Source organism: Pleurodeles waltl, chromosome 12 (genome assembly GCF_031143425.1).
Source record: "Pleurodeles waltl isolate 20211129_DDA chromosome 12, aPleWal1.hap1.20221129, whole genome shotgun sequence".
NCBI classification, from domain to species: domain Eukaryota; kingdom Metazoa; phylum Chordata; class Amphibia; order Caudata; family Salamandridae; genus Pleurodeles; species Pleurodeles waltl.
In genome coordinates this window covers 634,372,729-634,388,888 of record NC_090451.1, presented here as the reverse complement: position 1 = coordinate 634,388,888, position 16,160 = coordinate 634,372,729, and the positions used below count along the sequence as shown (strand labels likewise).

The following is a 16,160-nucleotide window of genomic DNA, read 5'->3' as shown; positions in this document are numbered from 1 at the left end:
GGCTCCCTACCTTATCAAAGACGGCGCCTCCGAGCCGTGCCGATCCGCAGAGGCCCAGCCGCACTTCCTCGTGGGCCTGTCGTCGGCTGTAAAGCTGAGTCAGCCGCTGCCGAGCTCTCCGGACTCCGGCATCGCGGCAGCGTCATCCCAAGGGGCTCCAACGCCCATAACAGTGTCACGGCTCCCTATCTTATCAAAGGCAGCGCCGCCGAGCCACCAGGCAGTGCCGACCCGCGGCAGCCCAGCCGCTCCTCCTTGTGGGCCTGCCGTTGGCTTTAGTGCTGAGTCAGCTGCCACCGACCTCTCCGGACTCCAGCATTGCAGCGCCTCACCGCTCGCAGCCCCAATCAACACCAGAGACTCCACTTTCTTGCCCCCACTTCTCTCCGCAACTCAGGGCTGTCACCGACTCCCGCCGGGGCGATATAACAAGGATAGTTGTCGGACCTGGCCGGAGCGGATCGGTTACACGTCTGCTATTACTGCAGATCAGGCCACGCCCCATCTCAGTCTGTGACTGTTCACTTCAAATTTCATTTATTTCTGGCCCACAGTGAGGCATTGAATAGTTTGTGAAAGGTACCCAAGACAGATGTTCAACACAGTGTTTGTCAGCAGGGATCTAGGATTGATATAGTCTTTTAAACCTCCCCATAGCACCTCATGGTTTAATCCTGAAGAAACGCAATCGACTACACTCCAGCATAAACCAAAATCATCTACCTCTTTAATAGGCTACTACAAATGGTTATGGTATAGCAATCTTTTTTCTAAATTGAGCTCTTGACACAAGGGTTTGGGCACCATTTCTACTTTAGGACTTTAGAAATTTTATTTTGTTAATATTTGTTCTTGCTGGAATTTGTTGCTGTGTGCTTCTGTCATCGGAACCTTTGGTTCAAGATTTTTCTATGTACAGGGTAAGCAGAATGCAGCAATGGAGATGTATCATTATTGTAAGTTAGACTTTTGGGTATTTATGTAGGGTTTATACTCTGCTACCGTATCATACAACATATTGCATGAATGTCACCCCAGAATGCAAGTGAGGAAAGGTAAAGCAATATGCATGGCTTATGTGTGTAGGGAGAAATGGTCTTCTGATCCATAAATAGAATAATGATCAAAAGGCCAGACAAGCATGAAAAGTTGTATTTCGTTAAGCATGGAATACTTTGGTTCTTATCTTCAGGTGTGAACTGAGCAAAGTACTTTTCTCACAACACTTCAGCCCTCATGTGATTGGAGAAAATTGACAATTTCAACACAGACACTGCTTTTGCCTAAAAAAGCCTCGAATGGCTAAAGGTATCGCTAATGAGCATGAGGCTTTTATTTAGAATGGATAGCACTGGTTTAATGGTTTAAGAGTAAATCACACTTCATAAATATGAATGACTGCTAATTGCCAATAAAATAAAATACAGCAAAACTGCAGATAAAATGCATAGTGTGCTGCAAAATTTACAAATACATGCTGCAATATCCTAGGTCGACTGTCAACTGCTACCTGTGCATAGAGAACCACATTAATTCTTCTTTTTTTCTTTGAACCCCTCAACTACTTGTGTGCCCCCAGTCTTTAATGGTCCAATCAGATAAATCTAATCCTCCTACCCACCGGTTTTAGAAGCCAGTGAGGGCCCGATTTGCAGCAGCTTCCAAGAAACAGCTACAGCTGGCTTCTCCGCACTCCACTGTAGGAAAAAGAAACAGAAAGGGGAGAAGTGCTGGGTCAAGTGGCTACTCAGAATAGGGACCTTCTGGAACGCTTTGTTCGGAAATTCCTTCTAACCTACTATTTTGTTTTTAAACAAAAAACCTACAGGAGACCAAATTGAAAAAAAAAGAAAAAAACAATGCATTTCTCGTGCTAGATTGTAAAGTGTATTATAAATGCTATGAAGTTCATGACGAAAATAAGGTTTCGTTCTTGGGAGACTGCTTGGGAGGCGTAGATGCCTGTAAGTGTAGCCAACACTTTGTTTCTTTTACCTGGTCCTTAGTGGCTCTTGCACCTCCCACTAGGTAGGTAGCTTCACCTTTCTGCCCTTAGTTTTGAAACATAGTAGTCTCCAGGGATGGAATTTATTTTGTACAGAAAAAAATGCATTGCTTTTCTTAAGACAAAATGATATTTTAACAACTCTGTCTTTAAATCCCCGCTCATCTTGCCCCACTTCTTGACTTTTTTCTTACAATGGGAGGGGAAAGAAGGACCCTAGTGCAGCATAAGCAACACAAAAGGTTGATGAACAGAGTTCTGAAACTTTTCAAACACTTGCCCCAGTCACAGATCTGGGTTTAATCCATTGTTTTTTTGCTCACCACGCCACCCCAGTTTGAACCCAGCCATATGCAAATCAGTCTTGACCCTGTTCCTCATGGGAACAGTCCAGCCCGAACTCCCAGGCCAGGTCCTCCCTGGACCAGAAACAAGTATCCTGGGACTGGTTTCTGGGTATCATACTTCATTAACCAGGCTAGCTTGAATCCAGTAGCACTGCAGAAGTCATTTCCTTCCAAAATCTAAATCCCACATATTCTTAAGTCCTCACATGTGCTCAGGTGCTGAACTCCTCAAACTATTGTCAACACTTTCTGCTACTGGGGAATGAATGATTTTTCATAACGGTGTTTTTTCCTGTTTACAAATAAAAATATGTTGGTGCTATTTTAGTAAGCCTGAGCTTACCCTGTTACTCTGGAGTACCGCCCCTCCATCGCTGCCAGCTTCCTGTTTTTTGCTGCATGTTGAAGATTTTAGGAAACTGATGGACAGACACATACTGAACTCGTGCAACTGAGGATTTCAAGGGATTGTTAGAAATGAGCAAAAGGTGAGACATGCAGACCTTCCAACTCACACAGTGCCAAAGTGTGTCACACAATTTCGTCTCCTTTAACAAGGTCACCTTGATGAGGAGCCGAAATCATATGGTGTGAAGGAAAACAGGCTGAAAACCACTGTAAACTGTGGATTTTCTGCTCGTTTCTGGAGGCTGTAAGCAGCCAATGTCCATAATTAGGTGAAAAAACACCCCAGGAGAGCAGCAACAGGAACAGGCCCAATGACCCTTTTTTGGTGGAGGTGAGGGGCTTGGTCAGGGGCAGAGTGTATGTTATGTAGTTCTCGGCATGAGGCCCATCCCCTCCAAAGCCCTGCTCCCTCCTCACAAGGTGAAATTCATTTGTAAGTTGGCAGGTATGTAGATGTCTTTTCACACAGGCCCGAGGGATCTGTTCTTGCTTGACAGGTTGTTCAGTTCAGCAAAAGACTCTCACAGTGAGAGAGTGGCTGCATCTGACAAATGTTCCACCTGGCACGATGACTCCGAGATTACTTCCTACACTTAACACCAGCTTTGGTCCTGAAAGGCATAACTAGTACTAACTGCAGCAATCAATGCCGATTCTGACTTACACAGTGCTCTCCTTCACAATGCTGCATGAGCTTCCTGATACTGGTCTAACACCAGTACTTCAAGCCTGGCTTTCTTCTAAAAGCAAGTTGCAGAAGAAATTCTGCATTTCTAACAATAGCCACTACTGCTGTAAATAAACAGAGATAAATGTACATTGGAGCAGACAATTACTACTAACACCATTTATGATTTTAGAAAATCATTTTGGTGGTTACTCAATAGAGAGATGATGACTGATGGACCGAATTCCAAAAGAAACCTTAAAATACATTGGGTTCTCTTCTGTTTTTTCTAATGCATTAGAAAATTAGATTTGATCAGAACTAAGGTAGGTCAAAATAATAGATAGCCTTCCTTGCCTCTGAACGTTTGATTAAAGTTAAATAAACTCACATTGTTCTATACACAACTGAACATACCTGTCTACATACACAATTATAGTAGTCTTTAAATATAAGCCCTTCCAAATGTTCCTGCCTTGTGTGGTTTGTTGATCATGATAACTGTATAGAGGTCCAGTGCTTTTACGATACATTTGCGCTTTAGAAGTACTGCATTACATACAAACTGTTCCATTGTTTAAGGGATGGAATAACTCAAGGGAATGCATTTAATCTGAGGCATAACAAAAAAACAGGACATGTGTGACGCTGTAGTTTAAGCTGCGAACACCTACCGGTTTAGGATAGTAAGGAGAAGCTCTTCAGCATACTTGACCATGTCAATTCAGTAGCACATGACCTTCGACCTAATGATCAGACATTAGACAAAATACAACAAAAAGTAATTTATGGTGTGCTTATTCCACTCCTGTAATGTATATACCAAAATAACAGTACTTGACTTATGATATTAAGAAAGAAATTGGAAAAGCAAAGGCGTTTAATTTTTTTCATTGATGTGTATTTTTTTTAACCCCAAAACTGAGCTCGCCATGAGAATCTGCTGATAGCTTTTGGCTTCAAAACCATTGTTAATCCAACATTCAGACGGTACATACTATCAGCCATAGATAAACAACTGCTTTATCCTTTCAGAAAGACCCCCTCACCCATGAACCCCAATGCATAGACTGCAGTGAAGAAAGCAAACAGCTGTCATCATAAGAAAAATATTAGAATACAAGCGCTGTTGTGCTGAAACACAGTGATAATTAAAGCTATGTTAATAATCTTGACCAGGCACAAGTCCATAGATATGGCGTCTCCTAGATCACTATGAACCATTTTGGAAAGCTTCACTTTCAGACAGGGAAGACATTGTGAATGATACTTCTAAAAACCTGGCACAAGACTTATTTGAAAATTGTATCAATAGGTGGATCCAAAGCTAGGAAATACAAGACATGGGTAGAAGCGAAACAGCATGGACAAAAGCAATAAAAAATACTGAAAAGCCTAAGTTTTTCACCGCAGCACAGATATCCTGATCTTGTCTGATAAACAAAGGATTTAGTTAAACTAGAAGGGTACCTGAGTGGGATGAGGAATGAGTTGGGATGGGGTAGACCGAGGCTTATATTATGAAAATCATCATTCTCCTTACGCGGGAGAATGCTGGCAGCTTTTTTAGTGCCATTCGAGAAATATATTGTCCCATGTAAATACCATTTTTTGTGTGTTTTTTTTTTTGGCTCGTTGCTATCTTGCCGCGTTACTACATTTATGACCGCACAATACTTGGAGGGCCTCTGTTTGCATTAAATTAATGCAGTGTTCACATAGCAACAAAAACTGGATATAAATGCAACAATACATTTTATTACAAATTGTAATTTGATGCAAAAACAGTTATCTTCTTACACCATATGGGAGAGTCACGTTTTCACATTTTTAAGTTTATTCCTCCAACATCCTGAAAAAACAACCAATACTAAGGAAAATACTTCTGGTGAATGCCTTGTTGCCTTGATATGTTGTGGATTGCTTCCTCTTATTGTTTCAAGAATGAACTGAAGATACATAGAAGCATTTTAATGTTGTAGATAAATACTGGGAACCAGCTAGAAGATGTCTGGCCATTGGACACATCTGCAAACTTCCAGTTTACTCTGTAACCCTTATTTCTATCTATCATTTGCTTTCTGCTACATTTACATTTACTATTAAATTAATTGAAGCCAGACAGTTGATGTAGAGATTGTAAGGATGCCCAGGCACGGATGACCTATGTCCCCCTTATTTTTTTACTTTTGTTTAATAGAGCCCTTGGCCATTCAGAACCACAAAAAGCTGAAATTGCACATGCATCTTTCTATTTAGGTCGCAAGGATAAGACTATGGGCCTGATTATGGGTCTACTTGCGGTCTGGTCCCCCGCTGCTGTGGTGGTCCAACCACCACATTACGACCGTGGTGGGGAGACAGCCAGGGTACCACCGTCTCCGTCGGGACTGGAGATCCTGACAGGTTGATGGCTGGTGCAGGTCGCAATCAGCCAGGGCACCACCTTGTTCTCTGCCAGCTTTTTCATACCACTTTCCCACTGTAATGGTCCCGGATGGGAGGTAGCCAGTAAGGCGGGAACCTCCCAGTCGGAAGTTCGGTGGACGGGATAAACTCATAATGAGGCTTTTATATTCTAATAATATACACTACCCTTAAAAGCAGGCTTTTCTAATATAGAAAATGCCAAGCTACCTTCAATATGTTTTCTATGGTTGCAGGGTGAAAGCTAAAGTTGGTTCTGTGAAAGTACCAGTAGTCGTATTTGACCGCAAAACTGATAAGACAATCATTTCAGAACTCATATGAAATACTAGAGGTTTAGAGTTTCTAGAAATACTAGAGATTTTTATCATCATCATTTTAAGCCATTACTTAGAAACATAGGATGACAGTTCCCGGGAAAACCAGCTCTTGACTTTGGATATGCCATCTTAATTAATGTAGTGATGCCACCAATGTGTCTTTTTTGCAACCTATCCTTCATTATAAATATGTTTTTAGGCGCATACATCAAATCATTTTTTCTTTTCCTGTGTTGGCAAAAGACTATAGCAGAGAAAAGATGCATGCTGGGTGCACCCAAACAATACACATTTTACAACCACTCATTATCTCAGGGTTTTATTTATGTTGTCTGGTTACTAATAAGGCTCGAATTAACAACTTACCCCAACCCTACGTCCTCTAAAGGTACTCTGTTTTTTAAAACCATTGGTAATTGATGAAAATACATTTCAAACTGATTACATATTTGTGCTAAATTATGGAAGATCATAGAAGGCTGACAGATGTACAAAGAGTGGTAAATATAAAGAATACTAAAACATTTTGGAAAAAAGTAAAATGAATACGAAATTCCACAGGACGTTTAAGTATTTAAAGATTGGTAGATACTTTAGAAGATAGTTATGGAAATGGAAACTCGCTACACACTATACTTCCTGAAGTAAATAAAGTGTGTACTAGGGGATCCCTAGAACGTGGGAGTATGTTATTTGACCATGTCTTGATTTCCTATAATATTGGTTAGGATATGTTCATACAAACAGCTCTGCTTTGGAAATTATAATTTAGCCTAAATGCAAAGAGGGTGATTCATGGGAACACTTGAGAGCTCAGCTGTAACAAATAATTGTCCCAATTTGACTTCACAGTTGACCAGATTTTGAAGACACGCAAAAGGCACCATAACATCCATTGCAACTGAATAATATATATTTATTACTTATGGAACAAATTAAAGGATACGTTTAGGAAAGCGTTGGGCTATTTTATAACGTTTGTAGATGAGTTGTAGGTTGCCATTTATAACTTATGGTACAAAACCGAGGCTAAAAATAAGTGGGCAGCCATGAAATGGAGCTAAATTAGAATGTAGTTATTTAAAAGTGAAAATGTCCCTTAGCCCCGCCAAAATAGAGACATTTTGAAATATGTTGTGTCAATTGTATCGAAAAAAGGACCACATTTTTCAAATGAAAAAAAGGGATGTGAGGCGCTACAAGGCGCCAAGTGGGGTGATAGTGATGGAGCAGAGTCAGTCACACTTCAGGTTTGCCTGAACACACTCCACAATAATCCATGCAAGGGTTTCTTCCTATCGCTGTGAAAATAATGCAGCTGCAGAAAAATACCTTAGCTATTGAGTTGGGAGCCATGTCCCCATGACCTTTCAAGACGTAATTTGTACTGTTTGTACAAAGACTCTTTAGGAGACATACATTTCTGAATTTTGTGTCTGTAGTGTAGGGGACCAGAAGTATAGAGGAGCTCTGGGTAGTAAGCAGAGTAATGTGCAGCTGCACCGGAGACAACAGAACACTGGTACAGCTGGTTGGGAAAACATTGCCACCTTCTTAAATTTCAAAAACATTTTAAGTTCTTAATTATGCGCAGCTTAATTCCTGGCTAAGAGGACAAGATATAATGGCATTCCAAAATTCGAGGAATCAATATAACATTGTCGTATAACAAGGGGAGACTATAGGACATGTGCAAAAACAAAGTTAAATTAGCTTTAACTGAAAGAAACTTGCCTTCACCGCTGTGCTAGTTAAGGGGCTAATCGAAAGCTCAACGTTCACCAAAATATGAAGATTGTAGTCTCCCTTGATACAATGGCAATGGAGGTAGCCTAAACACATGTGTACCAGATACAGAATTAGCTCGAAAAAGTCACTATGATTTTTGTCATGTTGTTTTTATGAAGTCTTTTGACATACTCCACTGAGTAACACAAAGATCCTCATTTGAATTAAAGCCTAATTCAGTTACATGGGGTTTCTGCAAATCCCCAACCGTCGATCTGAATCCACTGGCCACTGTGCTGGATTTTATGCAGCACCTCATTTCCTATATACCGACAAAACACTTGGTGTTCTATGCTACTGTTTGTAAACATCAGAGAAATGTATGTGATGAAGGAAAGGTTACATACCTGTAATTTTAGTTCCCCACTTTGGGCATACTCTGAATTCATTTACGTCCCACCTACTACTCCAGGAAACAGAATATAATTTGAGTCTTCATGGAGCCATTCTCCACTCTGACCTATAAACAAAAATGCACACAACGTACTCCACAGGGCATAATGAGAAACATAAGGTTCCAGAATGCTTAAAGCATCTGTATTTAGTTTTCATTCTCCCTATGGCCTTTAGCGATAGGTCACAATTTCCCTTTGTTTTTATCAGTTTCAAACATTTATTTTTTAGATAGGGGGATCTGTTAATTCTATACACATAAAGGTTATAGTCCTGCAGTTGCAATTATATAGTAGTTCATGCTCCTAACGAAGAGCTCAAGCTAGTACAGGATTGGGACATAGTTTGCGCCTTGCAGGAAGCTTTAAAAGATGCTATATGTATTGATGGTTTCCAAAGTCCCCGGTTGTTGTCAAGTGTTGAGTGGCTAACGGTTTTTAACAGAAGTTCTTCCAGAGGCTGATCTGATTTGAATCAGTCATTCCTATTTTCTTCTATATTGCCAATTCATCCATGGTCCGCTGACCAGTCTATGACACCATTTCGGGTAATGAATCTCTAAATCGTGTGACTGCCTCTGAAGTCCACATTCAAATCTGATTTGTGATTGTGTGACTCCAGTTGGTAGTGTAAAAGTAGGCAAAATGTCCTGCACTGAGTCATATCCATCCAGTTGGAAAGAGTTCCAGGGAATGCGCTGTACTATTATGTTATAGCCAGCATTATTTTGACCATCCTAATTGTAATTTAACAAAGACTGCCAGGCCTTTCCCCCCCTCAGGTGCCAGGCCTTTTTTTTGGCTATTTGGGGTAATTTGCACTTAGGCCCTCATAACCTTTCGTCCACATAAGTTACCCATGCCAAATGTGAGTCCTTTTTTTCCAACATCCTAGGGATTCTAGAGGTACCCAGAGTTTGTGGGTTCCCCTGAAGGAGACCGAGAAATCAGCCAAAATACAGCAAACATTTCGTTTTTTCAAAAAAAGGGAAAAAAGGGCTGCAGGAGAAGGCTTGTGGGTTTTTTCCCCTGAAAATGGCATCCACAAAGAGTTTGCGGTGCTAAAATAACCACCTTCCCAACTTTCAGGAACAGGCAGACTTGAATCAGAAAACCCAATTTTTCAACACAATTTTGGCATTTTACTGGGACATACCCCATATTTACTATTTTTTGTGCTTTCAGATTCATTCCAGTTGGCGACAGAAATGGGTGTGAAACCAATGCTGGATCCCGGAAAGCTAAACATTTCTGAAAAGTAGACAACATTCTGAATTCAGCAAGGGGTAATTTGTGGATCCTACAAGGGTTTATTACAGAAAATAACAGCTGAAATGAAACAATATTGAAATTGAGGTAAAATAAACCAGCCATTTTTCACCATGTTTTACCCTGTAACTTTTTCCAGCCATGTCAGATTTTTGAAAGCAATATACTGTTACGTATTTTGGACTCTTCTGGTTGCAGGGATATATAGGGCTTGTAGGTTCATCAAGAATCCTAGGTACCCAGAGCCAATAAATGAGCTGCACCTTACAATGGGTTTTCATTCTATACCGGGTATACAGCAATTAATTTGCTGAAATATAAAGAGTGAAAAATAGGTATCAAGAAAACCTTTGTATTTCCAAAATGGGCACAAGATAAGGTGTTGAGAAGCAGTGGTTATTTGCACATCTCTGATTTCCGGGGTGCCCATAGTAGCATGTGAATTACAGGGCATTTCTCAAATAGACTTCTTTTTTACACACTGTCTTACATTTGGAAGGAAAAAATGTAGAGGAAGACAAGGGGCAGTGACACTTGTTTTGCTATTCTGTGTTCCCCCAAGTCTCCCAATAAAAACGGAACCTCACTTGCATGGGTAGGCGTAATGCTTGCGACAGGAAATGCAACATGGACACATCACATTTTTACATTGAAATCTGACGTGTTTTTCGCAAAGTGCCTAGCTGTGGATTTTGGCCTCTAGCTTAGCCGGCACCTAGGGAATCCTACTAAACCTGTGCATTTTTTAAAACTAGACACCTACGGGAATCCAAGATGTGGTAACTTGTGGGGCTCTCACCAAGTTCTGTTACCCAGAATCCTTTGCAAACCTCAAAAGTTGGCCAAAAAAACACTTTTTCCTTTCATTTTGGTGACAGAAAGTTCTGGAACCGAGAGGAGCTACAAATGTCCTTCCACCCTGCGTTCCCCCAAGTTTCCCGACAAAAATGGTACCTCACTTGTGCAGGTAGGCCTAGCGCCCGAACAGGAAATGCCCCAAAACACAATGTGGACACATCACATTTTCCCCAAGAAAACAGAGCTGTTTTTTGCAAAGTGCCTAGCTGTGGATTTTGGCCTCCAGCTCAGCCGGCACCTAGGAAACCTAGGAAACCTGCGCATTGTTTTTAAAAGTAGACACCTAGGAGAATCCCAGATGGGGTGACTTGTGGGGCTCTCACCAGGTTCTGTTACCCAGAATCCTTTGCAAATCTCAAAATTTGGCCCAAAAAACACTTTCCTCACATTTCGGTGACAGAAAGTTCTGGAATATGAGAAGAGCCACAAAGTTCCTTCCACCCAGCGTTTCTCCAAGTCTCCCGATAAAAATGGTACCTCAGTTGTGTGGGTAGGCCTAGTGCTCGTGACAGGAACTGCCCCAAACAGTATCTGGACACATCAAAATTATCAAATACAAACTACCTGTTTTTGGGGGAAGGGGTGGGGGAGGGGCACCTGCGTTTTTGGTCCTGGCCTCAGCAGCCATCTAGGGAAACCTACCAAACCCAGACAGAGGGAGTCCAGGGAGATGTGATTTGCATGGATCCTCCAATGTTTTCTTACCCAGAATCCTCAGCAAATCTCAAATTTAGCTAAAAAAAAACAACAAATTTTTCCCACATTTCTGTGTGGGATCACTGCACCGGGACAAATTTCCTATCACCAAACGTTCCCTTCAGTCGCCCGGTAAAAATTATACCTCACTTGTGTAGGTGGGCCAAGTACCTGTGACAGGGAAGAGCCAAAAACATGTTGAAATTGAGGGGGAACCAAAGCGAGTCCAAAAGGGCAGTTTGAAAAAAAACATTTTTAGGCTGACAAGTGCAGCAGAATTTTTTACGGTATAGATGAGACAATGATGGGTGATAGGAATTTTGTGGATTCCTGCTAATTCCTGGAAGGTTCCATCACAAAAATGTGGGGAAAATGTGTGATTTCCAGCAAAGTTGGAGGTTTGCTGGGGACTGTGGGTAAGAAAATGGTACGGGTGCATGTGAAGCGCACCACCCTGGAATCAACCAGATGTTTAGTTTTCAGATATGTCATTTTAAATGACAAACTAGACTTTAACTGATTGGGTGCTATGGATGTGCTAGACTTATCCTTATCATAGCTTCTCATATGCTAAGGATGTGTCCACCGCGTCCAAGCAATAGGAGAAACAGCTGGTGCTCCCCGCGCCACATACCTCCATTGCAGGTGATAGCTGAAGAGCATCTTCTGCCACCTCTGATCCCACATTTGCTGAGATCATGATATTCATGAGTGCATGGTATGCCAATGGCATGACTATTTGCAGGCACAAGCTGTAGGCAATTTGCTTCCAGCGCGTTGGAGTGAAGGTCATGTTTGTTTAGTTCTCTTGCCTCGGGAGGAGAGGGAGGGAGACACCAGGGGGAAAGGAAAGGGTTTTTGCTTTCCCCTGGTGTTTCTCTTAAACGCATTCCAGCTGTGAAATCAAATGTGGGACCACTATTGCACAACAGGAATGCTGCCACTAGAACAACAGGGATTTTTGTGGCTCTGGGTTGCTCCCCCAAAATGTGGTATCAATGTCCTTTGTTTTCCGCAAACTCTGGTGCAGATCGGAAGGGTGGGAGGCAGAAAATGGGGATTATAGTGTTTTAGGTGATTTGGGTAGTGGCCCTTTCGGCAAGGGTCATTCGCCCCAAAGGCGGCATTTTCTATTTCTTAAAAAAGGCCAATTTGCCCCTGTGTGGGGGCGAGGGGGGGGGGAATAGCTGGACACCGGGGATTTTTTTTTATACCTATTGTTGTGGGTGGGGCCCCTTGGGCAAGGGACGTTTCCACAAATGGCCCAATAATTTCCTTCGTTTTTGGCCCCCTTATAGGGCAGATCGGTCGGTTTTATGCTAATCTGACTGCAGGGTGGACGCAAAATAACTAAACATCTTGGACTATGTTTCTATATGTGCGGTAAGCTGCAGTTGAGGTAAAGGATGCTTCCCTATGGGGTTTCAATTTTTTGTTGTCGCTTTGTGTCCCCTTTGGGGTCAGACTGACCGGTTTTGATGCAGATTTGCATTTTAAGGCCAGAGTTCATTGCGTTTTATAATTTAACTGTTTTATTTCTTATCATTAGTTGCTTGTGTAAATGTAATGTTTTCTCATTTTCATTGTAGTGCAAAGCTTTTGATTTCCTTGGTGGCGAATCCTCAGTGATTGTCCACGTGCAGTTTGTGTAGTTGCATGTGTTTGGTAAGGAAATTGTTCTGTAAAGTTTACTGCAAATGGGTATCCTTGCCATGCGTCAATTTTTTTAGCTGCTGTAATAATTTTAGTGTATTTGGTTCACACTTTCTAGTGTTTCAAATTCACTTTTAGCCTAGTGTGTATTTTTTTTTTTTTCCTTTCTAGTGGGATATCCTTGGTGCTTGCTGAATTTGTGCAGAGTAGGTGCAGTTGATCCTCAGTAAAGCTCTCTGTGGCAAGCAACAGGTATTCTGGTATATCTTTGTAGTAGGAGCTTAATTTTGCAGTTTGCATTTAGTGTCCTTCCACATCTTTATATTTCAGTAGTCATATTTACTGTTAGATAATGATACAGTTGTTGTGGTCTAAATTGTTGCAGTGGTGTCTATTTATATGTGTTATTTGTGGCAGTTTTAAGCATCATGGCTGTCCGGACGCTGACCTCCAAGTAGGTTGTTGGTCTACTTTTTGAATCAGCCTCCGAACATAGCAATGAGACTGACTCTGCATCTGAGGAAGAGCACCAAGTGCAAGATTCTGGCAGTGGAGGAATCATCTGATGATGAATCCATTATTATGCAGATGAAGTGCATTGTTTAGAGGAGGAGAATAAAATTCTTCTTGTGCAGCATGAGCAAGCTGGATTGTAGCGAGGGCCTGGAAGACTTCCCACTGGAAATCCTCAGCCCTGGGTTGCCCTCAACACGGTACAGCCTGATTTGCTCTCCAAGAAAACGTTTTTGATGGGATTGCTAAGGAAACCATCACTGTCTTTATTTTGATCTACTAGTCGCTTGATGACAACTGCTATTTTCCCAGCAACCATGAGTCAAGATTTGCATTTGCTTCTGCAGCAGATGTTGCATTTTGTGGGTAATGCTATAGAGTTTCCACCAGGGCTTTAAGTGGGCAGAGTCCCTCCTGGTCTCAGACCAGTTCATCACAAAATAGACATTGAAACAGGCCCCTGTATTCATTCTCTTAACTTTAGTAGCAAATAACACTAATAGCTTTTTGAACAATTAATGTAAAAAGCGTCAAGGTAATCCATATCAGCAATTTAGTTCCTGATTATATTTAATACGATTTACTTAATCGCGCACTGGGTAGGCAGCACACTAAAGGGATCACAGAAATTTAGCTTACTTCTTTAAGCAACGTCCTTAATTGCATAGGCCCTGCTCCTATTAGAGACCCTCCACTTTTTGCATCCCACTTAAAACCCTTGTTTTCACTGAATCACCCTGAGACCACCTGTTCAAGATTCAGTCAGTCTTTGACCATTTAGTTGATTATTTCTCAGAGAACTATGTTCCAGGTCAAGATATATTTGTGGACAATTATATGTTCCTGTTCAAGCGCTGTTGCGTTTTAAGACAGTACATATCCAGCAAGAGAGCATATAACGGTACTAAGCTGGTGATGTTGTGTGAAGCTGCCACTGGATAAGAATATAATTTCAGGTTGTAAACTGGTAGGGTTTCCCACCCCTGGTTGTCTTTCAACTTTTTGAGTCAGTGAAAAATTTCTTTTGGGAAATTACCAGAACACATTTTCACAAAGGTCACCTTTTATACGCTAACAATTACACAAAAGTGCAACCATTTGAAGAACTATTCAAAGTGGGCATTGTGGCATGTGGCACAATCTGCTCTAACTGTCAAGGTTGCCCTGAAGAGTTTGTCCTCACAACTATTCACTATGAAAGCACTTCATTTGTGACTGTTTGGGGTAGGTTAGCAGAAGTACACAAACCAGTGTGCATTCTAGACTACAACAAGCACACTGGGGGTGTAGATAGAGTAGATCAAGGGTTAAAGCATTACAATGCTGCTTGAAAGCCATATATCTGGTACAAGAAGTTGGCTGTTTGTTTGTTTCATTTGGCAGCTTCATTGCTTAGACTATTTTCAAAGAACTTTCTCCAGACTCCAACATGACTCAGGCCTAAAAATGCTACCAGGCCGGCAGGACCCTTGACTTGAATATTCTACTCAACCTATCTGTAATGAGCTGGACCCATAAACTAGTCTCAAATTGTACGATCCTGGGCAAATAGTTTACAGAGTCATCTTTTTCTTCATTATCACATATGAGAGCACCTTCCAATAGAAGAATAGCATATCTGCTTTATGAAAAACTCTTGTTTGATTTATTAGACTTAACGTTTTCTCCAAGTATTAGAAAAATCTAGCTTATGTATAAAGTATATGTGATCACTGACTTGCCTCTCAGTTCATGTTTCAAAACTCTCACTATTATTAACAAATATTACTAAAGCGTGATGTGGTAGGGCACTGTCATTTACAGACAGCACAATTTCTATTGAAATGGCCATTAACATTCCCACTGACATGCAGTTTTACTCATAAAACTATATAGCGTACAAACGATAATGTGTGGAAATTGGGTTCAAGCAAATACTTTGCAAATCTCCAATAAAGTGCTCTGATTTGTTTTGATCCTATTAAAAGCTTTCTTTCCATCATACTTCAGAATTAGGAAAAAGGTTCTCTCCGTACAGCTGATATATTTTGAGGAATGTGTACAGTTCATTTACAAGCTATTTAAATGTTGTGTGTTAGAAAAACATACTGCCTGTACTTCATAACAAGTCAGTTAGTTCACTTAAAAATCATCTAACTTTGTAGTAAAAGAAAGAAAAGTAAACTTCAATCTCAATGATAAAATAATCAGCAATATCTCAGAAGATATAAGCTGACATTTAACCTTTCTTTGAATGCAGAGCAAAGGTGACACAATAAAAACACAATTTAAAGGCATCTGTATTGCTTCTTGACTTTCTAAATAAATTTAAAAAAAACTGTTCTTTGGCAGCTAGAGTTCTCTTGCCAGAATGAGTCAATAGGCCCTAAAAATAGCTTGTTCTTTTAAAATAGGAGTCGCCATAGGGAGTAGGTGAGTAGATTTATTGAGGAATATGACTCTTGTACAGTTTCAGCAGTCTGTAATAGCCAGCATTGTTGCAGTAGAGACAATACGTGTTTCTAGAATCTGAGTGGTCGAGGATGTGGCTAGATTTAAAGGTCTCCACTTTCCTGCACTTTCATACATTCTTCCAACACACAAGAAAAGTATTCCTTGTCTGAGATGTAGAGTCTGTGTCCAAAAAGGAGTACGAAAGGAGACTCTGATGTACTGCCCAGTGTCCCTCTAATTCTGTCTGGTGTACGCTGATGTTTTAAACTGTACCATATGGAACTCAAGTACTGGGAGCAACCATATAAATAAAAGGCAACTGACACTACAGTCTGTATTGCTATATGTTTTCTGTTTTGACACCAGATTGCCAATTGCTTGGTA

General features: G+C 41.0%; 1 protein-coding gene across 1 annotated transcript in view; it reads right to left on the bottom strand.

Annotated features, from left to right (window-relative positions):
• The window catches only part of S100A1 (S100 calcium binding protein A1), a 714,879-nt gene that overhangs the window by 658,183 nt on the left and 40,536 nt on the right, over positions 1-16,160 (bottom strand). The window contains exon 2 of the mRNA XM_069218075.1: positions 4,102-4,173. The gene's annotated coding sequence lies outside the window, so the exon portion shown is untranslated. The remainder of the gene's footprint in view (positions 1-4,101; positions 4,174-16,160) is intronic.